At 35.8% G+C, this 26,235-nt stretch overlaps 13 non-coding genes and 2 pseudogenes across 13 annotated transcripts; all 15 read left to right on the top strand.

The window, feature by feature from the left end:
- LOC117311423 (small nucleolar RNA SNORD113/SNORD114 family) lies at window positions 1–75 on the top strand. Its single transcript, XR_004525624.1, has one exon. It is a non-coding gene; the product is annotated as a small nucleolar RNA SNORD113/SNORD114 family (small nucleolar RNA).
- A 726-nt stretch (window positions 76–801) lies between these two features.
- On the top strand, window positions 802–876 carry LOC117311401 (small nucleolar RNA SNORD113/SNORD114 family). The gene has a single exon (XR_004525605.1). It is a non-coding gene; the product is annotated as a small nucleolar RNA SNORD113/SNORD114 family (small nucleolar RNA).
- A 438-nt stretch (window positions 877–1,314) lies between these two features.
- LOC117311410 (small nucleolar RNA SNORD113/SNORD114 family) lies at window positions 1,315–1,389 on the top strand. The gene has a single exon (XR_004525612.1). It is a non-coding gene; the product is annotated as a small nucleolar RNA SNORD113/SNORD114 family (small nucleolar RNA).
- Window positions 1,390–2,302: 913 nt separating this feature from the next.
- Window positions 2,303–2,378, top strand: LOC117311414 (small nucleolar RNA SNORD113/SNORD114 family). Its single transcript, XR_004525615.1, has one exon. It is a non-coding gene; the product is annotated as a small nucleolar RNA SNORD113/SNORD114 family (small nucleolar RNA).
- An 867-nt stretch (window positions 2,379–3,245) lies between these two features.
- On the top strand, window positions 3,246–3,320 carry LOC117311424 (small nucleolar RNA SNORD113/SNORD114 family). Its single transcript, XR_004525625.1, has one exon. It is a non-coding gene; the product is annotated as a small nucleolar RNA SNORD113/SNORD114 family (small nucleolar RNA).
- Window positions 3,321–4,499: 1,179 nt separating this feature from the next.
- LOC117311428 (small nucleolar RNA SNORD113/SNORD114 family) lies at window positions 4,500–4,574 on the top strand. Its single transcript, XR_004525629.1, has one exon. It is a non-coding gene; the product is annotated as a small nucleolar RNA SNORD113/SNORD114 family (small nucleolar RNA).
- Window positions 4,575–5,629: 1,055 nt separating this feature from the next.
- LOC117311461 (small nucleolar RNA SNORD113/SNORD114 family) lies at window positions 5,630–5,701 on the top strand. The gene has a single exon (XR_004525660.1). It is a non-coding gene; the product is annotated as a small nucleolar RNA SNORD113/SNORD114 family (small nucleolar RNA).
- An 11,925-nt stretch (window positions 5,702–17,626) lies between these two features.
- Window positions 17,627–17,700, top strand: LOC117311422 (small nucleolar RNA SNORD113/SNORD114 family). Its single transcript, XR_004525623.1, has one exon. It is a non-coding gene; the product is annotated as a small nucleolar RNA SNORD113/SNORD114 family (small nucleolar RNA).
- A 701-nt stretch (window positions 17,701–18,401) lies between these two features.
- Window positions 18,402–18,474, top strand: LOC117311448 (small nucleolar RNA SNORD113/SNORD114 family). The gene has a single exon (XR_004525649.1). It is a non-coding gene; the product is annotated as a small nucleolar RNA SNORD113/SNORD114 family (small nucleolar RNA).
- A 690-nt stretch (window positions 18,475–19,164) lies between these two features.
- LOC117311441 (small nucleolar RNA SNORD113/SNORD114 family) lies at window positions 19,165–19,237 on the top strand. Its single transcript, XR_004525642.1, has one exon. It is a non-coding gene; the product is annotated as a small nucleolar RNA SNORD113/SNORD114 family (small nucleolar RNA).
- Window positions 19,238–20,583: 1,346 nt separating this feature from the next.
- LOC117311457 (small nucleolar RNA SNORD113/SNORD114 family) lies at window positions 20,584–20,657 on the top strand. Its single transcript, XR_004525656.1, has one exon. It is a non-coding gene; the product is annotated as a small nucleolar RNA SNORD113/SNORD114 family (small nucleolar RNA).
- Window positions 20,658–21,566: 909 nt separating this feature from the next.
- On the top strand, window positions 21,567–21,637 carry LOC117311404 (small nucleolar RNA SNORD113/SNORD114 family; annotated as a pseudogene).
- Window positions 21,638–22,527: 890 nt separating this feature from the next.
- On the top strand, window positions 22,528–22,597 carry LOC117311456 (small nucleolar RNA SNORD113/SNORD114 family; annotated as a pseudogene).
- Window positions 22,598–23,729: 1,132 nt separating this feature from the next.
- LOC117311447 (small nucleolar RNA SNORD113/SNORD114 family) lies at window positions 23,730–23,801 on the top strand. Its single transcript, XR_004525648.1, has one exon. It is a non-coding gene; the product is annotated as a small nucleolar RNA SNORD113/SNORD114 family (small nucleolar RNA).
- Window positions 23,802–24,654: 853 nt separating this feature from the next.
- Window positions 24,655–24,728, top strand: LOC117311463 (small nucleolar RNA SNORD113/SNORD114 family). Its single transcript, XR_004525661.1, has one exon. It is a non-coding gene; the product is annotated as a small nucleolar RNA SNORD113/SNORD114 family (small nucleolar RNA).
- Window positions 24,729–26,235: the final 1,507 nt, after the last annotated feature.

The following is a 26,235-nucleotide window of genomic DNA, read 5'->3' as shown; positions in this document are numbered from 1 at the left end:
CAGATCAGTGATGATGTCTGATGACCTAGGAGTCTTATACGATGAATGCCACATGTCTGGAAGTCTGAGGTCCAGCACAAAACAAAATCTAATCTGTTTCCTCTCTCACAAATGACCCTGTGGATCGATGTTAAGAGTTTACAAGGATACTGTTCTTGTAATTTTGGATTCATGGATTTATATATTATTAATATCAATCGATCAATGATAGAGCCAAAAAACAAAATACAAATAAATAAAAATGAGGATGATGCTTTGCCCACCTATGAATATACATGAGAGGCAAGAAATACTATTAATATAAACTGAGGAAACTGATGCATGTTAAGAAATAAATGGACCAACGGTGTTCCCTCTTTTCCTAAGGATCATACAGACACTGACCTCGATAAGTAATACCTAGTTTTATAGGCCTGGGTCTGTCTCAGTAGAGGATGTCAATCTTGTTTCATAGGTATATATCTCATATGTACATATATTCGGAAAAATTAATAAATACCTTTGTAAATGAAATGATGTAAACAAAGACTGATGTGGATCTTCTTTTGAAAGGTCTAGATTTTTAATCATCCGCCTCATCTTGTACTCCCCAGAAACGACACACCCAAGCTGATTCAAGCATTTTCTATGGTTTCCTCTGTGTGTTAAGAGCCTAGAGATGAATGTGAGTAAAGGTTAAGTTCTTGTGTTTAAGAAGTTTTTTTTTAAGGGTATTCACTGCACTGTTAAAAGTGTGAAATGTAATCCAAAACACCAGTCATAGAAAATGTCCATGAGAATGAAGAAACAGAGGCTCAGGCATGGACCAGTGATGACCGTTGGTGGAGTATGAGCCATGGACGATGACTACTTTGTGTCTGAAACTCTGAGGTCCAATCAAAAAGGAAATATAATCTGTTGCCTCTCTTTGAAGTGGTCTTATGGAAAGATGTTAGGATCATTTTTCTAAGGATCATATTATATTTATATTTATGCTTATATATGTGTATAAATTATGGAAAATAATAAATACTTTCATGTCTGAGTAAATAAAATGAAGAAAACCAGGACCAATTCAGAGAACGTCTCAAATTTTTTTTTTTCTGCTCTGCTCTGTACTCCTCAGAATGGACGCATGCTGGTGGGTTTAAGCATCTTGCACGGTCCTGTGCTCTATAGACCAATGTGAGTAATACAGTAATTAAATTCATGTCTTTGAGAGTTTTTTTTCTCAAGTATTCACTATGTTGTACAAGTGTGAAATATAATATCAGTCACTTAATGAATTAATCAATGAACTATGCCGATGAGAATAAAGAAATAGAGGCCCATATATGGACCAGTGATGATGACTGATATCGTATGAGTCCTGGATGATGAATACTATGTGTCTGAAACTCCGAGGTCCAGTAAAAAGAGAAGTATAATTTGTCACCTCTATTTGGCATGCTATTACTGACAAGTATTAGGAAAATAAAAGAACAATCTTCTTGGTTTGTGTTTATGAGTCTTTGATTTTATTGATACTATAAAAATTAGCCCAAAGAAATAATCAATGTACAAGTGTAAATAAGTTAAGATGAAGAAGCTGAAGCATATTCACTCTTAATATATGTGGTGAGTCAATAAAAACTATTAACATTGATCGAAAATACTGAAGTTCGTTAGGAAATGTAAGTGGCTCAAATGTCTGACCTCTTTGGTTGAGAATGATGCAGACAGTAAATAACGATCAAAGTTCTTATTATTGGTCTGTGTCAAGCTTGATGCTGTTTCGTTTGTTAAGAATAAATGAATAAACATGACCCCAATGTACTGTTTTCCTAAGTAAGTGACCAGGTGAAAGTTGAAATGTACGTATCAGTGGAGTGTCTGTCAATCTTCTTATCATCTTCTCTGCTTTGTATTCCTCAGAATGGATGCACCTGAATTGGCTGAGCATTGACCATGATCAGGAACTCTGCTGGTTGTCCTGTGTATAAGTACATGTGGTCCATGTAAGTAATTGTCAGATTCTTCTCTTGGTTTGGGTGTTCGTTTATTCGCTGTGATAATAAATAAATGTATTCAAAGAAGGCTAGACATGGTCTATGGATAAATATAGAATTGACATGAGATGTTATGTTGCTTAATAGGTATTTGCCTCAATGAAGATGATTAATGAAAGAAGAATATTCAATGAGGCAAATGATTCTATAGATAGCTATTAAAGATATTAAGGATCTAGTAGTCCTTGAGTATTTGTGATTCACAGATATTTATTTTATTATTATTGATGAATTGATCAGTAAATATAGATCAGAATGAAGAAAGAGTCCAATCGTGGACCGATGATGACGGCTAGTGACGTATGAGTTGTATACGATGAGTACTTGTGTGTCTGAAACTCTGAGGTCCAGCACAAAGAAATCCAGCCCATTCCTCCTGTTTAAAGTGATTCTATAGACAGATGTCAGGAATATACAAAGATATTGTTCTTGATGTTTGTGTCTGTGAATTTTACAAAACCTTATTCTGAAAGAATAAATGGCAGAATAAATAGACAAATGTGTAAGTAAAAATGAAGAGGCTGAAGTATTGTTCATCTTTAAAGTGTATAGTAAAGAAAATAATACTAATATAAATTGAAATCAATATTAAATGGATCAAGTGTATTACATCTTTGACTAAGGATGGTATAGACAGTGATATGTACAGTTTCTCATCTGAGTGAGTTACAACTTTGATGCTGAATTTGTTAAGAGGAAAATAAATAAATATTACCATTAATCAATAAATACCTAAATGACTATGTATCTGGATGGTGGAGACAATGAATCAATGGAGAGAATGTCTCCATCTTCTTATTTTCTTCTCTGCTTGGTACTATTCAGAATGGATCTTCCAAGCTGATTAAGATCGTCATGTTGCTCCTGCGTCAGGAAAGAGACAAAGGTGAGTAACGGTCAAAGGTCAAAGTTCTTGTCTTGGTTTGGGTTATTTGTTTAAAGGTTTCACAGTATTATTTAAAAAAATAATAAATATAATTAAAATGAACTATGTCCAAATTTAAACATCATATGAAATATTATGTTATTTAATCAACAGTGAAATTCACTGATCAAAGAGATAAAGTCTACATGGGATATGGCTCTATATACTATGCTTGGGATATGCAAATATCTTGCTCTTGGGTTTTGGAATCATGTATTCATTATATTATTATCAGTGAATTAGTTTGATTTATTTAATACAGATGCAGAAATGAGTGAAGAAAAAGAGAAACATATACCGGTGATGACAACTGGTGGCATATGAGTTATAAACAATGAATACTACGTGTCTGGAACTCCGGGCTCCAACACAAAACATAATTAGTTGAATCTCTCTTTTGGAAATGATCCAGTAGACCAGCGGTCCCCAACATTTTTGGCACCAGGGACCGGTTTCGTGGAAGACAATTTTTCCACGGATGGCACGGAGGGAGATGGTTCACGCGGCAATGCGAGCGATGGAGAGCAGCGATGGGGAGCGGCAGACGAAGCTTCGCTCGCTCGCCCGCTGCTCACTTCCTGCTGTGCAGCCCGGTTCCTAACAGGCCTTGGCCCAGCCCCGGTCCGCAGTCTGGGGGTCGGAGACCCCTGCAGCAGACAGATGTCAGAAATATACAAATATTGTTCTTATTTTGAGCTCATAGATTTAGATTTGCTATTACTAATGGATTGACGGTAGAATAAAATAGAAGTAAATAGATAAAGAAGAATGTTAAGCATTGTCCAACTATGAACGTATGTGGTGAGGCAAGAAATATTACTCATAAAAATGGAAGAAGACACTGCTGCCTCCTAAGAAATAAATGAATCAAGGATGTTACCTCTGTGGCTAAGAATCACGTAGGCTGATGAATAAGAGTCAGTTTTATTTACTGGATCAGTTTCAAGTTTGAGAGAGTTTCCTTTGTTAAGAGAAAAGAAAATCCATATCATGAAAAATATATAAATACCTAAATGACTGAGTAACTGGACGGTGGGAAGCAGGGATCAATGGAAATAAGGTCTCAATTATCTTTATCATCTGCTCTGCTCTGTAGGCCTCAGAATGGACACACCTGAGCTGATTTAAGCATCTTCCATGGGTACCAGGTCTACGGTTGCACCCGTGTGTTAGGAGCATGCAGACCAATGTGAGTAACAGTCAAAATTCTTGTCTTATTTTAGTGTTTTTTAAAAAAGCATATTCACTGTATCATTATGAAGTATTAATGTGAAGTATAATTGCATAAGGCTAACTATAGCCCAGTGACAAATATGGAATTGATTATATAAATATGGGGTTGATTATATTGATTAATGCATATAGGAAAATCAGAATAATAAATGAGAGAGATATATTGATGTGAGAATTATCCTGTATACAGTTTAGGGCTATCAAGGCTCTTCTTGGGTTTCTGTGAATAATAGGGTTTAAAAATTATTATTAGTGAATTAATGAATTAATCAATGGACAATGTACAAACGATTGAAGAAAAGGAGGGACAATACTGGATCGATGATGACTATTGGTGTAGTCATGTATGTCGTGTATGATGAATCTGTGTCTGGAACTCTGAGGTCCGATGCAAATGGAAACTAGTCCATTGCCCTGTGTGAAGTGATCCTATAGACAGATGCCATGGATATACAAGAATCTCATTTTTGGTTTACGTTCATGCATTCTCTATTTTTATAGTCAGATCAATGAAATAATCGATAAATACATACATAAATAAAGATGAAGGTCATTAAGCATTGTCCAATTATAAAAATATGTAGCAAGACAAGAAATACTATTAACGTATTTTGAAAATACTTCTATTTATTAGGAAGCAAATCATACAAGGTGTTACCTCTGGCTAAGGATTTTATAGGCAGTGTGAAGTAGTTAATAGGGAATGTCCATATTCTGTGTCAGTGGCAAGATCGTTATTGTTTGTTTACTTAGGAGGCATTAAGTAAACATTTTCCCAAGTTGCTAATTTCCTAAATAACTCACTAAATGAAAGGTGAAATACAAGGACCAATGTTGATTAGGTCTCAGCCTTTTAAAATCATCTTGTCTGCTCTGTACTACTCAGAATAGACCCCCTCAAGCTGGCTTAATGATTCTTCTATGATCATAAGTTTTATGGTTTAGAGCATGGTGACCAATGTGAGTAATAGTCAAAGTTATTGCCTCGGTTTGGGTTGTTTGTTTAAGGGTATTCACTGTATTATTTAAAAATGTGAAATATAATCAGTGAATGCCAACCATGGCCCCCAAATGCAATTAATATGAAGCATTATGTTTATTCATCCAAGTCAAAACATTGAGGTCAATTAATGGAAGAGATGGTTTGATGAGGGAAATAATTCTACAGACAGATGTTAGGGATTAGTCCATGCTAACCTTGGACTAACAATAAGTAAAGTTAGATGTGAAAATGAAGCAAATATGATGACTAATCCGTACATTCAACACAAGGCCGATTAACAAAAGAGATCTGGACTTTTCACTCTGTAAAAAATGATTCTACATACAGATGTTAGGGATATTAAAACTACTTTAAAAATTTATGAGTATATGTTTCTCATTATGAATTAACGATTTATCTCTAAACAAAATTATAATTGAATGAAAAAAAGAGGATGGAGTCTGAAGTAATATTGAGGACTGGTGGCATGTGAGTCAAGGATGAGCAATGCTTACCTAGAACGCTGAAGTCCAAAGCAAGAAGAAATCTAGTCCATTCTTCTGATATAAATGAGCCTCCAAAGACTTGTTAAGGATATCCAAGGATCTTATTTTTGGGCTTTTGAGTTTCATAGATATTGATTGCTTAGTAAAAGTTAATCAATACAATAATAACTAAACAAATGTATGAGTAAATGAAGGAAAAATAGGGCCAAATCTGGAATAACTATAGAGTATGTGATAAACATCATTACCAATCTATTTCTAAGGAACCGAAGTCTATTATAAATATGTAGAGGTTTTTATATCATGAGACCCAGAGAAAGATGTTTGTAATTGTTGATGTTTATGTTCTGGGTTATCTTTGGGTTGCACGCATTTTTTTTTTAATTAAGAAATGGGAAAAAAAAGTTTATATAATTGAACCCCCTTACTACATTAAAGAGGGCTTAACATGAACCAGTGACAAAAATGTGTCATATGACAAGTTATGATCAAGCCCTTGGCTTCAGTGTTCCATTGGTAATCATTCCACAGTGTATACGTAAATCAAATCTTCATGTTGTACATTTTAAATATATGCAAACTATGTTTGTCAATTACTCCTAAATAAAGTTGGGAATAAAAAGTATATAGTCCCTTGATGCTTAATGATAATGAGGGGCTGGATGCAGTTACTATTAATGAGTGTTATTGAATTGAGTTTCTATACAAGGATACTGATCTTAGTATTATAAATTAATAAATAAGTTAATACCTTAATAAGATCAAAGGGGACAAAGCACCTGGCCAGTGATGAATATGTGATGAAACACGATTCATCAGTTTTACTCCTGTTGTGTCCCTCTTGAGAAAAACGAATCTTAGCTCTGGCCAGTTTGAATAAGGGGGATTAGACAGATATACACAATAGGCATTTGTCTCTTGGTTTCTGGGAAGTTAAACATTTTGCATTTTCTTTACGACACGAATAGTTTGTCAGATTCTTTCACGCATTAAAGAATGGATGAATGAAAATTAAAGCTATTAATAAATAGCTACCGACAAATAAATTCAAAGAAGACCAAATATGGATATATGCTGAAGATATGCAATGTGGCAAGTTTTATGAAGTCATCGAATTCAGTACAAGTTTTTCAAAGTTTGAGGGTTTTATATTCACTTTCACAGCTACTTATTCCATACTAGGTTTGCACCACAGTTTATAAACATTCCTCTGTGGAAAAGACCTAAGCTGTGAATTGAGTGAAGCAACCCACAGGAAAATGTCAGATATTTACGGTGTTTGGATGTGGAGTGGTTGGCGGGTCCATGGTCATTCTTTCTTACATCTTTAAAGAATGCAGAAGTTAAATGAAAACGAGTCAAGCACGGATCCATGATGTGAATGGAATGCAGTCTGAATGTGTCTTGTGATTAATTCGTTTCTGCATCACTGAAGTTCATTTCAAAAGGAGATTTGAGATATCTGTGGGAATAAGTGTAGAGCTAGATTTCAGTAATTTTCAAGCAACTAATTCTGGGGTTTAAATGGATCATGGGGACTTATTACATTATTCTAAGGGAATAAATTAAAGAATCAAAAGATGGATAGATAGGTGATAGGTAGATAGATAAAGAGAGTAAAGCTGGGTTAATTAAGAAAAAATGTTGTGAGAGAAATTTTTGTTCACATAATTCTGAAGCACAGCAGTGCATTAAGAAACCAGTAGATCAAGGGTTTTACCTCTCTGGGATAGGTTAATAATAGAGCAGTGTTCTTGAGTGAGAACCAGAATCACCCGAAGGGCTTGTTAAACTACAGATTGCTGGTCCCACTCTCAGCATTTCTGATTCAGTAAAATTAGTGTCAGGTCCGCTAATCTGCATTCCTAACACGTTCCCAAGTTCTGCTAATGCTGCCTATCAGGAAACAACGTTTCGAGAATCACCGATAAAGTCAAATATATGTCATAATAGTTAGTGCTGTTGCTGTGTGTCAGTGGTGAGTTCCAGGTTGCTCATTTTTAAAGAAATAACAAATACATTAATTAATAAACATCTAAAAGTCTAAGTAAACGAAGGGAGAAAAGCATGGTCCAATGGAGAAAATGTCTCATTCTTTTAACATCATCTTTGTACTCTACAAAATGGGTGCCCCTGAACTGATTTAAGCATTCTGAAAAGACCAAGATCTGTAGGCTGCCAGTATGTTTAGGAATGTATAGTTAAAATGAGTACGCGGCTACATACATGAACAAAATCAAACAAGGTTAGGCCTGTACTAAGGATGAGGAACCAAAGTTTATGATTAATTTGATTATGATTAATTTGATCACTTAGGATGATTTTAAAAACAGGTTGAGTCCATGTCATTCATTTTATAGCTCTTTAAATTTGTTTTAGGTTTTCCCTACACATTCCTTAATTGATAACGATGTAAGCTATTTTCATTATGAGGACGGAGCACATAGGATACGTAAGTACTAGTCAGTATTGTAGTGCTGATGGTGGGTTCATGCTATATATAGAAACAGTATACAAATTATATGAAGAAAAGGCCAACCATGGACCGATTCTGAACTATATTTTATGATGAAAACATCTACGAACTACTGAGGTCCATTACAAAAAAATACTAAGTGTTTACATTTGTAGGAATGAGCCCATGGATAGATTTCAGTAATCTTCAAGGATCATATTCTCAGTCTTTGGTGCTTCATGGATTTTGATTTTATTAAGTGAATAAATGAAAGAATAAACAGATATGTCAGTGTATAAAGATGAAAAGGGTGAAGCATATCAAATTATGAAAATATGTGGTGAGGTATGAATTACTATTAATATAACTTAGAACCATGAGAGTTCATTAAGTGATAAATGGATCAAGCAGGTTACACTTTGGGGTAAGGATGATATAGATAGTTATATGTATTAGTCTGTCTTCTTGCTTTGAGTCAGTCATGAGTTTGAGTAGTTTGTTTACTTTAGATAAAAAGAAGTATATCACACTACAAAATAATAAATACTTAAATATTAAGAAAATGAAACGAGAAAACCATGTATTAATGGGAAGAATGTCTCAATATTTTATTATCTGCATTGCTTATACTCAGAATGAATGAACTGAACTGATGCAAGCCTTTTGCCCTGGCTGTGAATTCTGTATTAGGAGCAAAGAGACCAATGTGAGTAATAGTCAAAGCCCTTATCTTGGTGTGGGGGGCTTGTTTAAGAATATTCGCTGTTTTGTTATAAACATGTATTAAGTATAATCTAAGAAGTTAGCCATGGCCCACTATGGGTTTCGTATGTCACATACGTCCCTTAATGAATAGGTGCAAACTAAGATTGATTAATGAAAGATATAGTTGCTGAGGGAAATTATTCTATGTACAGGTGTTAGGGATACTTGAAACTCTTGTTCTTGAGTTTTTGTGCTTCATGTAAATTTATTTTATTATTATTAGGCAATTAAAAATTAAAAATCAACGAGTGGAGTGTGCAAATGAACGAGGAGAAAGAGGGCAAATCCTGGACTGAGATGGGACCGCTGGTGGGGTATGAATCACGGGTGATAGATGATATGTATCTGGCTCTGAGGTACTGTCCAGAAAGAGATCTAGTCTGTGGTCTCTGTTGGAAGTGATCCTCAAGACAGACTAGGAATGCACTGAAGTCTGTTCTTGGACATTTGTGGTTCATGAATTTTGATGGTATTATTGCTACAAAAAATCAATAACAAAATCTATACAATTACGTAAATAAAGATGTAAGGGTGAAGTACTGTCCAGTAATATGAGACAAGAAATACTATTGATTTAACTTGTAAATATGAGTATCCATTAAGATATAATTGGATCAACACTATATAAAAGTTAGTTATTAAATTCTGGAAAGTATTTTATTTAATTTTATATATTTATTTATTTACATCTTTATTGGAGTATAATTGCTTTACAGTGGTGTGTCAGTTTCTGCTTTATAACAAAGTGAATCAGTTATACATATACATATATCCCCATAACTCTTTCCTCTTGCATCTCCCTCCCTTCCACCCTCTAGGTGGTCACAAAGCACCGAGCTGGTCTCCCTGTGCTATGCGGCTGCTTCCCACTAGCTATCTGTTTTACATTTGGTAGTGTATATATGTCCATGCCACTCTCTCATTTTGTGCCAGCTTACCATTGCCCCCCAACCCCGTATCCTCAAGTCCATTCTCTAGAAGGTCTGCGCCTTTATTCCTGTCTTGCCCCTAGGTTCTTCATGACCATTTTGTTGTTTGTTTTTTAGATTCCATATATATGTATTAGCATATGGTATTTGTTTTTCTCTTTCTGACTTACTTCACTCTGTATGACAGACTCTAGGTCCATCCACCAAACTACAAATAACTCAATTTCGTTTCCTTTGATGGCTGAGTAATATTCCATTGTATATATGTGCCACATCTTTTTTATCCATTCATCGGATGATGGACACTTAGGTTGCTTCCATGTGCTGGCTATTGTAAATGGAGCTGCAATGAACATTGTGGTACATGACTCTTTTTGAATTATGGTTTTCTCAGGGTATATGCCCAGTAGTGGGATTGCTGGGTCATATGGTAGTTCTATTTGTAGTTTTTTAAGGAACCTCCATACTGTGCTCCATAGTGGCTGTACCAATTCACATTCCCACCAGCAGTGCAAGAGGGTTCCCTTTTCTCCACACCCTCTCCAGCATTTATTGTTTGTAGATTTTTTGATGATGGCCGTTCTGACTGGTGTGAGATGATATCTCATTGAAGTTTTGATTTGCATTTCTCTAATGATTAATGATGTTGAGCATTCTTTCATGTGTTTGTTGGCAATCTGTATATCTTCTTTGGAGAAATGTCTATTTAGGTCTTCTGCCCAGTTGTGGATTGGGTTGTTTGTTTTTTTGATATTGAGCTGCATGAGCTGCTTGTAAATTTTGGAGATTAATCCTTTGTCAGTTGCTTCATTTGCAAATATTTTATCACATTCTGAGGGTTGTCTTTTGTTCTTGTTTATGGTTTCCTTTGCTGTGCAAAAGCTTTTAAGTTTCATTAGGTCCCATTTGTTTATTTTTGTTTTTATTTCCATTTCTCTAGGAGTTGGGTCAAAAAGGATCTTGCTGTGATTTATGTCATAGAGTGTTCTGCCTATGTTTCCCTCTAAGAGTTTGATAGTTTCTGGCCTTACATTTAGGTCTTTAATCCATTTTGAGTTTATTTTTGTGTATGGTGTTAGGGAGTGTCCTAATTTCATTCTTTTACATGTAGCTGTCCAGTTTTCCCAGCACCACTTATTGAAGAGGCTTTCTTTTCTCCACTGTATATTCTTGCCTCCTTTATCAAAGATAAGGTGACCATGTGTGTGTGGGTTTATCTCTGGGCTTTCTTTCCTATTCCATTGATCTATATTTCTGTTTTTGTGGAAGTACCATACTGTTTTGATTACTGTAGCTTTGTAGTATAGTCCGAAGTCAGGAAGCCTGAGTACTCCAGCTCCGTTTTTCTTTCTCAAGATTGCTTTGGCTATTCGGGGTCTTTTGTGTTTCCATACAAATTGTGAAATTTTTTGTTCTAGTTCTGTGAAAAATGCCAGTGGTAGTTTGATAGGGATTGCATTGAATCTGTAGATTGCTTTGGGTAGTAGAGTCATTTTCACAATGTTGATTCTTCCAATCCAAGAACATGATATTTCTCTCCATATGTTTGTATCATCTTTAATTTCTTTCATCAGTGTCTTATAATTTTCTGCATACAGGTCTTTTGTCTCCTTAGGTAGGTTTATTCCTAGGTATTTTATTCTTTTTGTTGCAGTGGTAAATGGGAGTATTTTCTTAATTTCACTTTCAGATTTTCCATCATAGTGTATAGGAATGCAAGAGATTTCTGTGCATTAATTTTGTATCCTGCTACTTTACCAAATTCATTGATTAGCTCTAGTAGTTTTCTGGTAGCATCTTTAGGATTCTCTATGTATAGTATCATGTCATCTGCAAACAGTGACAGCTTTACTTCTTTTCTGATTTGGATTCCTTTTATTTCTTTTTCTTCTCTGATTGCTGTGGCTAAAACTTCCAAAACTATGTTGAATAACCATGGTGAGAGTGGGCAACCTTGTCTAGTTCCTCATCATAGTGCAAATGGTTTCAGTTTTTCACCATTGAGGACGATGTTGGCTGTGGCTTTGTCATATATGGCCTTTATTATGTTGAGGTAAGTTCCCTCTGTGCCTAATTTCTGGAGGGTTTTTATTATAAACGTGTGTTGAATTTTGTCGAAAGCTTTCTCTGCATCAGTTGAGATGATCATATGGATTTTATTCTTCAGTTTGTTAATATGGTGTATCACATTGATTGATTTGCATATATTGAAAAATCCTTGCATTCCTGGGTTAAACCCCACTTGATAATGGTGTATGATCCTTTTAATGTGCTGTTGGATTTGTTTGCTAGTATTTTGTTGAGGATTTTTCCATCTATGTTCATCAGTGACATTGGCCTGTAGTTTTCTTTCTTTATGACATCTTTGTCTGGTTTTGGTATCAGGGTGATGGTGGCCTCGTAGAATGGGTTTGGGAGTGTTTCTCCCTCTGCTGTATTTTGTAAGAGTTTGAGAAGGATAGGTGTCAGCTCTTCTCTAAATGTTTGAAAGAATTAGCCTGTGAAGCCATCTGGTTCTGGGCTTTTGTTTGTTGGAAGATTTTTAATCACAGTTTCAATTTCAGTGCTTGTGATTGGTCTGTTCATATTTTCTATTTTTTCCTGATTCAGTCTTGGCAGGTTTTGCATTTCTAAGAATTTGTCCATTTCTTCATAGAGTTGCTTGTAGTAATCTCTCATGATCTTTTGTATTTCTGCAGTGTCAGTTGTTACTTCTCCTTTTTCATTTCTAATTCTATTGATTTGAGTCTTCTCCCTTTTTTTCTTGATGAGTCTGGCTAATGGTTTATCAATTTTGTTTATCTTCTCAAAGAACCACCTCTTAGTTTTATTGATCTTTGCTATCATTTCCTTCATTTATTTTTCATTTATTACTGATCTGGTTTTTATGATTTCTTTCCTTCTGCTAAGTTTGGGGTTTCTTTTGTTTTTCTTTCTCTAATTGTTTTAGGTATAAGGTTAGGTTGTTTATTTGAGATGTTTCTTGTTTCTTAACATAGGATTTTATTGCTATAAACTTCCTTCTTAGAACTGCTTTTGCTGCATCCAATAGGTTTTGGGTCATCCTGTTTTCATTGTCATTTATTTCTAGGTATTTTTTGATTTCCTCTTTGATTTCTTCAGTGATCTCTTGGTTATTAAGTAGTGTATTGTTTAACCTCCATATGTTTGTACTTTTTAGAGATTTTTTCCCCTGTAATTGATATCTAGTCTCATAGTGTTGTGGTCGGAAATGGTACTTGATACAATTTCAATTTTCTTACATTTACTGAGGCTTGATTTGTGACCCAACATATGATCTATCCTGGAGAATGTTCTGTGAGCACTTGAGAAGCAAGTGTATTCTGTTGTTTCTGGATGGAATGTCCTATAAATATCAGTTAAGTCCATCTTGTTTAATGTATCATTTAATGCTTGTGTTTCCTTACTTATTTGCATTTTGGGTGATCTGTCCATTGGTGAAAGTGGGGTGTTAGAGTCCCCTGCTACGATTGTGTTACTGTCGATTTCCCCTTTAATGGGTGTTAGTATGTGCCTTATGTATTGAGGTGCTCCTATATTGGGTGCATAAATATTTACAATTGTTATATCTTCTTTTTGGATCAATTCCTTGAAAATTATGTAGTGTCCTTCTTTGTCTCTTGTAATAGTCTTTATTTTAAAGTCTATTTTGTCTGATATGAGAATTGCTACTCCAGCTTTCTTTTGATTTCCATTTGCATGGAATATCTTTTTCCATCCTCTCACTTTCAGTCTGTATGTGTCCCTAGGTCTGAAGTGGGTCTCTTGTAGACAGCCTATATATGGGTCTTGTTTTTGTATGGATTCAGCCAGTCTATGTCTTTTCGTTGGAGCATTTAATCCATTTTCATTTAAGGTAATTATCGATATGTATATTCCTATTACCATTTTCTTAATTGTTTTGGGTTTGTTATTGTAGGTCTTTTCCTTCTCTTGTGTTTCCTGCCTAGAGAAGTTCCTTTAGCATTTGTTGTAGAGCTGGTTTGGTGGTGCTGAATTCTCTTAGCTTTTGCTTGACTGTAAAGGTTTTAATTTCTCTGTCAAATCTGAATGAGATTCTTGCTGGGTAGGGTAATCTTGGTTGTAGGTTTTTCCCCTTCATCACTTTAAATATGTCCTGCCACTCCCTTGTGGCTTGCAGAGTTTCTGCTGAAAGATCAGCTTTTAACCTTATGGGGATTCCCTTGTGTGTTATTTGTTGTTTTTCCCTTGCTGCTTTTAATTTTTTTTCTTTGCATTTAATTTTTGATAGTTTGATTAATATGTGTCTTGGCGTGTTTCTCCTTGGATTTATCCTGTATGGGACTCTCTGTGCTTCCTGGACTTGATTAACTATTTCCTTTCCCATATTAGGGAAGTTTTCAAGTATAATCTCTTCAAATATTTTCTCAGTCCCTTTCTTTTTCTCTTCTTCTTCTGGGACCCCTATAATTCAAATGTTGGTGCGTTTAATGTTGTCCCAGAGGTCTCTGAGACTTTCCTCAATTCTTTTCATTATTTTTTCTTTTTTCTGCACTGTGGTAGTTATTTTCACTATTTTATCTTCCAGGTCACTTATCTGTTCTTCTGCCTCAGTTATTCTGCTATTGATCCCTTCTAGAGTATTTTTAATTTCATTTATTGTGTTGTTCATCACTGTTTCTCTGCTCTTTCATTCTTCTAGGTCCTTGTTAAACATTTCTTATATTTTCTCCATTCTATTTCCAAGATTTGGATCATCTTTACTATCATTATTCTGCATTCTTTTTCAGGTAGACTGCCTATTTCTTCTTCATTTGTTAGGTCTGGTGGGTTTTTACCTTGATCCTTCATCTGCTGTGCATTTCTCTGTATTCTCATTTTGCTTAACTTACTGTGTTTGGGGTCTTCTTTTCACAGGCTGCAGGTTCGTAGTTCCTGTTGTTTTTGGTGTCTGTCCCTAGTGGCTAAGGTTGGTTCAGTGGGTTGTGTAGGCTTCCTGGTGGAGGGGACTAGTGCCTGTGTTCTGGTGGATGAGGCTGGATCTTGTCTTTCTGGTGGGCAGGTCCACGTCTGGTGGTGTGTTTTGGGGTGTCTGTGGCCTTATTATGATTTTAGGCAGCCTCTCTGCTAATGAGTGGGGTTGTGTTCCTGTCTTGCTAGTTGTTTGGCATAGGGTGACCAGCACTGTAGCTTGCTGGTCTTTTGAGTGGAGCTGGGTCTTGGCATTGAGATGGAGATCTCTGGGAGATTTTTGCCATTTGATATTACATGGAGCTGGAAGGTCCTTTGTGGACCAATGTCCTGAACTTGGCTCTCCCACCTCAAAGGCACAGCCCTGATGCCTGGCTGGAGCACCAAGAGCCTGTCATCCACATGACTCAGAATAAAAGGGAGAAAAAAAAAGAAAGAAAGAAGAAGATAAAAGAAAATAAAAGTTATTAAAAAATAAAAAATAATTATTAAAAAGTTTTTTAAAGTAATAAAAAAAGAAAGAAAGAAAGAAGAGAGCAACCAAACCAAATCCACCAATTATAACAAGTGCTAAAAACTATACTAAAAAAAAAAAAAAAGAAACGGACAGACAAAACCCTAGGACAAATGGTAAAAGCAAAGCTATACGGACAAAATCTCACACAGAAGCATACACATAGACACTCACGTAAAGAGAAAAAGGGGAAAAAAGAAATATATATATATCATTGCTCTCAAAGTCCACCTCCTCAGTTTGGGATGATTCGTTGTGTATTCAGGTATTCCACAGATGGAGGTACATCAAGTTGACTGTGGAGCTTTAATCCCCTGCTCCTGAGGCTGCTGGGAGAGATTTCTCTTTCTCTTCTTTGTTCACACAGCTCCTGGGGTTCAGCTTTGGATTTGGCCCCGCCTCTGCGTGTAGGTCACCTGAGGGCATCTGTTGTTCGCTCAGACAGGACGGGGTTAAAGGAGCTGCTGATTCGGGGGCTCTGGCTCACTCAGGCCAGACGGAGGGAGGGGCACGGAGTGCGGGGCGAGCCTGCGGCGGCAGAGGCCGCTGTAATGTTGCGCCAGCCTGAGGCGCGCCATGCGTTCTCCCGGGGAAGTTGTCCCTGGATCCCAGGACTCTGGCGGTGGCGGGCTGCACAGGCTCCCCGGAAGGGGGGTGTGGACAGTGACCTGTGGTCGCACACAGGCTTCTTGGTGGTGGCAGCAGCAGCCTTAGCATCTCCTGCCCGTCTCTGGGGTCTGCGCTGTTAGCCACGGCTCACACCCGTCTCTGGAGCTCCTTTAAGCAGCGCTCTTAATCCCCTCTCCTCGCGCACCAGGAAACAAAGAGGGAAGAAAAAGTCTCTTGCCTCTTCGGCAGGTCCAGACTTTTCCCCGGACTCCCTCCTGGCCAGCTGTGGCGCACTAACCTCACAGGCTGTGTTCACGCCGCCAACCCCAGTCCTCTCCCTGCGCTCTGACCGAAGCCCGAGCCTCAGCTCCCAGCCCCGCCCGCCCCGGCGGGTGAGCAGACAAGCCTCTCGGGCTGGTGAGTGCTGGTCGGCACGGATCCTCTGTGCGGGAATCTCTCCACTTTGCACTCCGCACGCCTGTGGCTGCGCTCTCCTCCGCGGTCCCGAAGCTCCCCCTCCGCCACCCGCTGTCTCTGCCCGAGAAGGGGCTTCTAGTGTGTGGAAACCTTTCCTCCTTCACGGCTCCCTCCCCGAGGTGCAGGTCCTGTCTCTATTCTTTTGTCTCTGTTTTTTCTTTTCTCTTTTGCCCTACCCAGGTACGTGGGGAGTTTCTTGCCTTTTTGGAGGTCTGAGGTCTTCCACCAGCATTCAGTAGGTGTTCTGTAGCAGTTGTTCCACGTGTAGATGTATTTCTGATGTATTTGTGGGGAGGAAGGTGATCTCCACGTCTTACTCTTCCACCATCTTGAAGCTCCTCTCTCTGGCAAGTATTTTAGTAGCAATTGACCTATCTTGAATTTTCATGAATAATTTTTTCACTTATACCAAACACTGAGCCTTCATTTTACTTGACCTTGTCATATTTTTGTTTTATGTAATAAATTTACTTGAGTTGTATTAAAAAAATAAAAGAAATAATTGGATAAAGGATATTACATCTTTGGCTAACTATCACATAGCCAGGGATAGTATATAGTCAATGTTACTGTTCTGGATCAGTAGTCAGTTCAATGTTGTTCTCTTCTTTTAGGAGATGAGACAAAGAATTATTAACATCAATTAGTAAATATTTAAATGCCTAATAAAATGAAATGTGGACAGCAATGATCAATAATGCTTCAATCTTTTTATCATCTGCTATGCTTTGTACTCCTCAGGGTGGGTACTGAATGCTGTTCAAGGTTCTGCCACGATCCCTGTGATCAAAAAATTTACGTTTGCATCTACATGTGCGGACCAGCATAAGTAATAATTAAATTTCTTGTTGAAGCGACTAATGGCATTCACTATCGGGTACTTCCCTGGTGGTCCAGCGGTTAAGACTCCGTGCTTCGACTGCAGGGGGCGAGGGTTCAATCCCTCGTTGGGGAACTAAGATCCCATATGTTGCGCCAGAAAATAAATATCTATGAAATATAGTGACAGAAGACCCACCATAGCCTGATAGTGAAGCTGGTGTTGACATGAAGCATGATGTTGATTAATTGATATATTAAACATTGAGGTCAAATAGAGAAAGAGATCTAGTCTCTGTGGGAAATAATTCTATAGACAGATCTTAGGAATTTTCAAGAAACTTCTTAGGTTTTTGTGATTTACGTGAATTTATTTTGCTATTATCTGTGAATGATTGAGTTAAACAAAAGATGAAGAATAAGGGTAAATTTTGGACCAATGATGATGACTGGCGCATATGAGTCATATACAGTGAATATTACGTGTCGGGAGCTCTGAGGTCCAACTTAAAAAGAATCTAGTACGTTCACCCTGTTTGACATGTTCCATTGACATTTGTCACATATATGCAAGGATCTTCTTCTTGAACTTGTGGCCATAGACTTAAAAAATATTGTTATAAAAGAATCAATAGCAGAGTAAGGTTGATGTTTGATTAAGAGGAAAATAAATAAATATTACTATAAATTAATAAATACCTAAATTACTATGTATATGAATGGTAGAAAGTATGGATTAATGGTGTGAATGTCTCAATCTTTTTATTACCTTCTCTGCTTGGTACTCTTCAGAACAGATACTGGAGCTGATTTCAACTTCCACTATGATCAAGGTTACCGTACTGTCTCTGTCAGGAAAGAGACAAAGGTAGGTAATGGTCAAAGATCTTGTTTTGGTTTGGGTCTTCGTTTAAGGGTGTTCATGGTATTATTAAAAATTCTTAAATCAAAAAGTTAACTATTGTCAATGATAAATATGTATGAAACATGTTGATTAATCAATAATGTGTAACACTGAGATTGAATAACAGAAGAGATATGATCCATGTGGGAAATGCTTGTATAGACAGACTGTAGAATCTTGCTCTTGGTTTTTTTTGTGTGTGAATTATATACTTATTTTATTATTATCAAATAATTAATAATTATTAATAGTTTAATCAATACAAACACCAATGAAGAAAATGACACCCTAATATGGAATAACATGACATTGATGACTACTGGTGACATATGAGTAGTGGATGATGAAAATAAGTGTCTGAAATGCTGAGATCCAATACACAACATAATGTGTTCGATCCTTCTTTTGGAAATGATCATATAGACAACTGTCAGAAATATACAAAGGTCATGTTCTTATATTAGATTCATAGATTTAATGGATCATAGATAGAACCATTAGAGAAAGATAAAAGTGAAAATGAAGCATTATTCAATCATGAGCATATGTAGTGAGGCAAGATATATTATTAATAAATATTGAAAACAGTGAAGCCCTTTAAGAAATAAATGGATCAAGGGTGTTACTTCTTTGGCTAAGGATCATGTAGACATAGATAATTAACAGTCAGTTTCATTATTCTGGATCAGTTGCAAGGTTGAGGTTGTTCTCTTTGTTAATAGAGAAAATGTGTATATATAATGAAAAATTAATGAATACCTAAAAAATTGGAGTAAGTGATGTGGAAAGGAAGGACCAATGTAGATAAGGTCCTAACTTTTTTTTTTTTTTTATAAACTGTTCTGCTCTATACTCCTCAGAGTGAACACCCTTGAGGGATTTAACCATCTTCCATGATCACAAGCTCTTTTGTTGCATCTATACATTAGAAGCATGGAGACCACTGTCAGTCAAAGTTCTCGTGTTGGTTTGGGTGGTTTGCTTAAGAGTAGTTACTGTATGATTAGTGTGAATTAATGAATTAATAAACAATTTAGAAATGAACAAAGAGAAATTGAGCCAATCCTGGACCAATGATGATGACTGATGATTTGAATCAAGGATGATAAATAATATGTGTCTGAAACTCTGAGGTGCAGCAAAAAGAAATCTGATGCATTAACTCTGTTTGTAAAGATCCTATAGATAAAAGTCAGGAATATACAAGGATCTTGTTTATTCTTTGTGTTCATTCATGCATTTTCACTTTACTGTTATCATTGGAGAAATGAAATAATCAAAAACCAAATATGTAAATAAATAAAGCTGAATGGGTGAATCCTTATCCAATTATAAAAATATGTGGTCATGCAAGAAATACTGTTAATAAATTTGAAAACAGTGAAGTCCAAAGAGAAACAAGTGGTGCATAACTGTTAAATCTTTGGCTAAGAATAATACAGACAATAATAAGATTATTTACTGTAATCAGTAAGTTTACTTACTGTAAGTCACTGCTCATTTTCTGTGTCAGGGACAAGTTTTAAGTTCACTTTTTTAAGAGAAAATGAAATAAACATACTCCAAATTAACGATTGTCTAAGTCACTAAAAATGAAATGCAGAAGCAAGGATCAATGGAGATTAGTTCTCAATATTTTATTATCTGCTCTGACCTGTACTTCTCAGAATGGATGCCCGTGAGCTGATTTAAGCATCTTCCATGGACAGGAGCCCTATGGTTGCATCTGTGTTAGGAGGATGGAGAACAATGTGAGTAGTAGTCAATGTTCTTGTCTTGAATTGAGCCGTATTTTTTTTTAATTATTACTTTAAAAGGTATTATTTAAAAAATTAAATATAATAAGAAAGTCCAAGCATGCTAATGTCAAATACCATTGATACAAAACAATATGATTAATCCATATATGAAACACTGAGTTCAGTTAATGAAAGAGTTGGGTTTCAGGGGAAATGATTGTATAGATAAATGTTAGGGATATTCAAGACTCTTACACATAATTTTTTGTGTGATTTATTTATTTATTTATTTGACTTTGTTGGGTCTTCGTTGCTGCGCACGGGCTTTCTCTGGTTGCGGCGAGTGGGAGCTACTCTTCATTGTGGTGCACAGGCTTCTCGTTGCAGTGGCTTCTCTTGTTGCGGAGAATGGGCTCTAGACATGCGGCTTCAGTAGTTGTGGCAAGTGGGCCCTAGAGCGCACAGGCTTCAGTAGTTGCAGCACATGGGCTCAGTAGTTGTGGCATGAGGGCTCTAGGGTGTGCGGGCTCAGTAGTTGTGACTTGCAGGCTCTAGAGCGCAGGCTCAGTAGTCGTGGTGCATGGGCTTTGTTGCTCTGGACCAGGGATTGAACCCGTGTCCCCTGCATCGGCAGGTGGTCTCTCAACCACTGGGCCACCAGGGAAGTCCCTGATTTATGTTTATTTAAATAATAGTGAATTAATTAATAAACAAATGTAGAGGACAGTAGAGAAAACTGCCTCTCCTGGACCGTTGGCCATGACTTGAGGCATAGGAGTCATATATGGTGAATACCATGTGTCTGTAACCCTGATTCCACACAACGCAAAATCTAGCCTATCTTCTGTTATAAATGACCCCATGGGTCGATGTTAGGAATATACAAACATTATATTCCTATTCTGGGTTAATAGATTTAGACATATTATTAATAATAAATCAGCAATCTAGCCATTAAAAAATGTAAAAAAACACATAAAAAGAAGAAGGCAAAGCATTGTTCACTGGGAACATATGTGGTCAGGCAAGAAATATTATTAATTAAATAGAAAACATTCATGCCCTTTAAGCAATAAACGAATAAGTGTTTTGCCCTTTTGCTGAAAGGATCATACAGACACTGATAAGTAAGAGTCAACATTGTTGATCTGGGTCAGTCTCAAGTTTAAGGCTTTCTTTTCTTAAGAGAAAAAATACTATGTTATGAAAAATTAATGAATGCCTAAATGAGTAAATGAAATGTGGGTAACAAGGATCAATGGAGATAAGTCTGAAATTTTTTATCATCTTTTCTGCTCTGTACTCCTTAGAATGGGAGCACTTAAGCTGGTTGAAGGATTCTTCTATGGTCCTGAGAGCTCTGGTTGCATTCACGTGTTAGGACTGTGGAGACCATGTGAGTAATAGACAAATTTTGGCCTTAGTTTCAATATTTTATTTAAAGCTATTGACTGTATTATTGCAAGTTGTGAAATATAATCAATGAAATCCAAATAGCCCAGAGTGAAATATGGGATTAATATGAAGTATTATATTGATTCATTCATAAAATGAAAAATGAGAGTAATTAATGAAAGATGTTGACAAAAGAATGATTCTAAATATATATTAGAGATTTCTAAGCTCTTTGGTGGTTCCAATGAATAACCATTTTTAAAATTATAATTACTGAATTATGAATTGAACAATAAGTAATATAGAAATGAATGAGTAAAAAGAGGTATGGTATTGGATCAATGATGACTATTGGTGGCGTATGAGTCGTGTACAATGAATACGTTCTGGAACTCTGAGGTCCGATGCAAAAGAAATGTCTTTTTTCTCTTCATGCATTTTCACTTTTTATTATAATTGAAGCAATGAAAGAATCAATAAACAAACATGTGGACAAATGGAGAGAAAGTCTCAATCTTTATCACCTTCTGTTTAGTACTTTTCAGAATAGAAGCTCAGAGTGTTTTCAGCCTCTATTGTGATCAAGGTTATCATTTTCAGGTTGGTATAGGACAGAGACCCAGGTGAGTAATGACCAGTGTTCCTCTCTTGGTTTGGGCAATTTACTTAAGTGTTTTCATTGTATTCTAAAAAGTAATAAATCTAATCAACAGGTTAATAATGGCCCATTGATAAATATGACCTGAAACCTTATACTGATTAATTGATATTGTAGGGACTTCCCTGGTGGTGCAGTGGTTAGAATCTGCCTGTCAATGCAGGGGACATGGGTTCCAGCCCTTGTCCGGGAAGATCCTACATGCTGCAGAGCAACTAAGCCCGTGTGCCACAACTACTGAGCTGCGCTCAAGAGCCCACGAGCCACAAGTACGGAGCCTGTGTGCCTACAGCCTGTGCTCCGCAACGAGAGAAGCCACCACAATGAGAAGCCCGCACACCACAACGAAGAGTAGCCCCTACTTGTCACAACTAGAGAAAGCCTGAGCGCAGCAACAAAGACCCAACGCAGCCAAAAATAAATAAATAAATTTATTTTAAAAAATTGATATTGTATAACATTGATATTCATTAATGAAATTGTAATCTATTTTGGTAATGATTAGAGAGAAGTTAGGGATATTCGAGTGTCTTGTTCTTTGGCTTTTGTTAATCATATATTTATTTTATTACTATCAATGAAGTAATGATTTAATTGATACAAATATATAAATGAATGGACTAAAATTGGGCTTAAATGAACCAATGAGGATTGGTAGAGGTTGAGGCAGACGATGAATAATAAGTATCTGGAACCCTGAGGTCCAAGGCAATACATACTCTATTTTCATGTTTATTTGATCCTATGGACAGATGTTAGGAATGTATAATTTTCAAGTTCTTCGATTAAGTTTTAAAATTATTACTAGATCAATGAGAGCACTATTAAAGTTACATAAATAATAGATTACAAAGAAAAGATAAATTATGTTCTCATTATGAACATCTATGATGAGACAAGAAATAAAAATTTCCAGCACTGATGATCATTATGAAATAGATGGATCAAGGGTGTCATCACTTTTTCCAGATACCAGATAGACTTGAACAATTAGGAGTCAATTTTATTGTTCTGAGTCAGTCTTAAGTATGAACTTGTTCTTTCTGTTAAGAGAAAACAATTTCTACATTAAGAAAAGTTATAAATTCCTAAATGACTGGGTAAAAGAAATGTACAATGCAAGAGTCAATGGAGATAAATTTTCTTTTTTTCTCATTGACTGTGCTTCATATTGTTCAAAATGGACACGTTCGCGCTGATGAAGCGTTATTCCATGGTGATGCACCTTATGATTACATCTCTGTGTTAGAAGCACAGAGACAAATGTGAGTAATAGTCAAATTTCTCGTCTTAGTTTCAGTGATTTTTTTCCCCCTGTGTATTCAGTGTATTACTTGAAACTTCCATATAGAGTAACAGAAGGCCAGTGTAGCTCAGTGATAAATATAGGCCTTCATTAAACACTAATTGATTAATGCATAGATGTATAATAGCATATAATTTAAAAAGAGGTACGTTGCTGTGAGAATGATCTATTTACAGTTAGCGATATCACGACTCTTCTTGGGTTTTGTGACTAATAATTTTAAAATTATTATGAGTGACTTACTGAATTAGTCAATAAACAAATAGAAATGAACAAAGAAAAGAGTAAAAAGTATTAAATTAATCAAAAACTTACTCATAATTCAATGATAAATATAAGAAATATTCTTTTGAATAATTGATAATGGGCAGGATTGAGGTCGGGAATTGGAAGAGATGGACCCTTAATGGGAAATGATTCTGTAAACTGAGGTTAGGGGTATTGAAGGGTGTTATTCTTGGAATATTTAGTGAACCATATATTATTTTATTATTCTTCCATATAGAAGTGATGGAAGAAAAGAGGCTCAGTGATGGAACAGTGATGATGATTGTGACGGGAAGAGTCCTGAATGATGAAAACATGTCTGAAACTCTGAGGTCCAACCCAGACCGTAAGTAGTCTCTTCCTTCTGGTGAAACTGTTTCTATAGAGAGATGACAGGAATATAAATAGGTCACATTTTTGTATGGATTTCATAGACAGATTTGTTATTATTAATAGATCTATAATGAACCATTTAGCAAATATAGATGAACATAAGGAAAAACAGGGTGAAGCGAGACAAAAGATACTGTTAATAAATATTGAAAACACTGATGCCCATTAAATAAATGGGTGAGGGTCACCTGTTTGGCCAAGGTTAGATAGAAAGACATGCATAAGCAAGAGTCAGTTTAATTGTTCTGCTTCAGACAAAAGACTGAGATTTTCTTTTAACAAGGTAAAAAAATTAGAGAGAAAAAGTAATAAAAACATAAATACTGAGTAACAGAAATGCCGAAAACAAAGATAGTGGTGATTAGGTCTGAATAGTTTTATCATCTTCTGTGTTGCGTACACCTCAGAGTGAAGTCACTAGACGTGATTTAGAATCGTCCATGGATATGAGCTATGGGTTTGCCTCTGCGAAATAGGAGATGGAGATTACTGTGAGTCATAGTAGAAGTTCTTTCCTCTATGGTTTTATCAAAGTAATTCAATGTATTTAATAAGAAATGAGGAATATAGTAAAGAAGGAGACTGCATCTCAGTGTTGAGTATGGATATAAAATCCACTATATGGTTTAATACATATATAGAAAACAATGTATTAAAGAGAGATATATATTTACGTAATAATTATTCTATATAGATGAAGGCTTTTCGTATTTTTTCTTGAATTGTATTGCTAAAAATAATTAGTGAATTTTTTATTTAATCAAAAAAAAGATGTGTACATAGAAAAAGGACCAATGTTCAATCGATGATGATTTCTGTTCATCAGTATGAGTGATATAAAGTGAATACTTGTCTGGAATTTTGAGGTCCGATATTACATTAATCTATTCCATTCTCAACTCAAGAAGGCATCCTATAGGCAGGAATAAATGAGCTTAGTTTGGTCTTGTGTTCATATTTTTCATTCTATTATTAAAATAGGAAAATGGGAGAATCTATAAATACATATGTAATTAAAAATAAAGGTGAATGATCTGTATACCTTCTTGGGAGAAATGTCTATTTAGATCTTATGCCCATTTTTTGATTGGGTTGTTGTTATTTATTTATTATTTTTTAAATTAATATGTATTGGAGCATGGTTGCTTTACAATGTTGTGTTAGCTTCCACTGCACAACAAAATGAATCAGAGCTGCATGAGCTGTTTGTATATTTTGGGGACTAATCCCTTGTTAGTTGCTTGGTTTGCAAATATTTTCCCCCATTCTGAGGGTTTTCTTTTCGTTTTGTTAATGGTTTCCTTTGCTGTGCAAAAGCCTTTAAGTTTAATTAGGTCCCATTTGTTTATTACTGTTTTTATGTTCATTAGTTTAGGAGATGGATCAAAAAAGATCTTGCTGCAATTTGTGTCACAGAGGGTTCTCCCTATGTTTTCCTCTAAAAGTTTTACACTATCTGGCCTTACATTTAGGTCTTTAATCCATTTTGAGTTTATTTTTGTGTATGGTGCTAGGGTGTGTTCTAATTTCATTCTTCAACATGTAGCTGTCCAGTTTTCCCAGCACCACATATTGAAGAGACTGTCTTTTCTCCATTGTATATGTATACTTGCCACTTTTGTCATAGATTAGGTGACCATAAATGCGTGGGTTTATCTCTGGACTTTCTATCCTGTACCATTGATCTATATTTCTGTTTCTGTGCCAGTACCATACTGTTTGATGACTATAGCTTTCTAGAAGAGTCTGAAGTCAGGGAGCCTGATTTCTTCAGATCTGTTTTTCTTTCTCCAGATTGCTTTGGCTATTCATGGTCTTTTGTATTTCCATACAAATTGTAAAGTTTTTTGTTCTAATTCTGAAAAAAAAATTGGTAATTTGATAAGGATTGCATTGAATCTGTAGATATCTTTGGATATGTAGCCATTTTCAGAATATTGATTCTTTCATCCAAGAATATGGTATATCTCATCATCTGTTTGTGTCATCTTTTATTTCTTTCATCAGCATCTTATAGTTTTCTAATTACAGGTCTTTGGCTTCCTTACGAAGGTTTATTCCTAGCTATTTTATTCTTTTTGATGCAACGGTAAATGTGATTGTTTCCGTAATCCCTATTTATGAACTTCCGTTGTTAGAGTATAGTAATGCAAGAGATTTCTGTGTATTAATTTTGAATCCTGCAACTTTTCCAAGTTCATTGAAGAGCTCTACTAGTTTTCCGGTATCATATATATGATTTTGTATGTATAATATAATATCATTGGCAAATAGTGACAGTTTTACATTTCCTTTTCCAATTTGGATCACTTTTAATTCTTTTCTTCTCTGATACCAGTGGTTAGGGCTTCCAAAACTATGTTGAATTATACTCAAATA

Source organism: Tursiops truncatus, chromosome 2, assembly GCF_011762595.2.
Source record: "Tursiops truncatus isolate mTurTru1 chromosome 2, mTurTru1.mat.Y, whole genome shotgun sequence".
NCBI lineage: Eukaryota > Metazoa > Chordata > Mammalia > Artiodactyla > Delphinidae > Tursiops > Tursiops truncatus.
The sequence above is the reverse complement of the archived record's forward strand: the minus strand, read 5'-3'. Positions and strand labels throughout refer to the sequence as shown.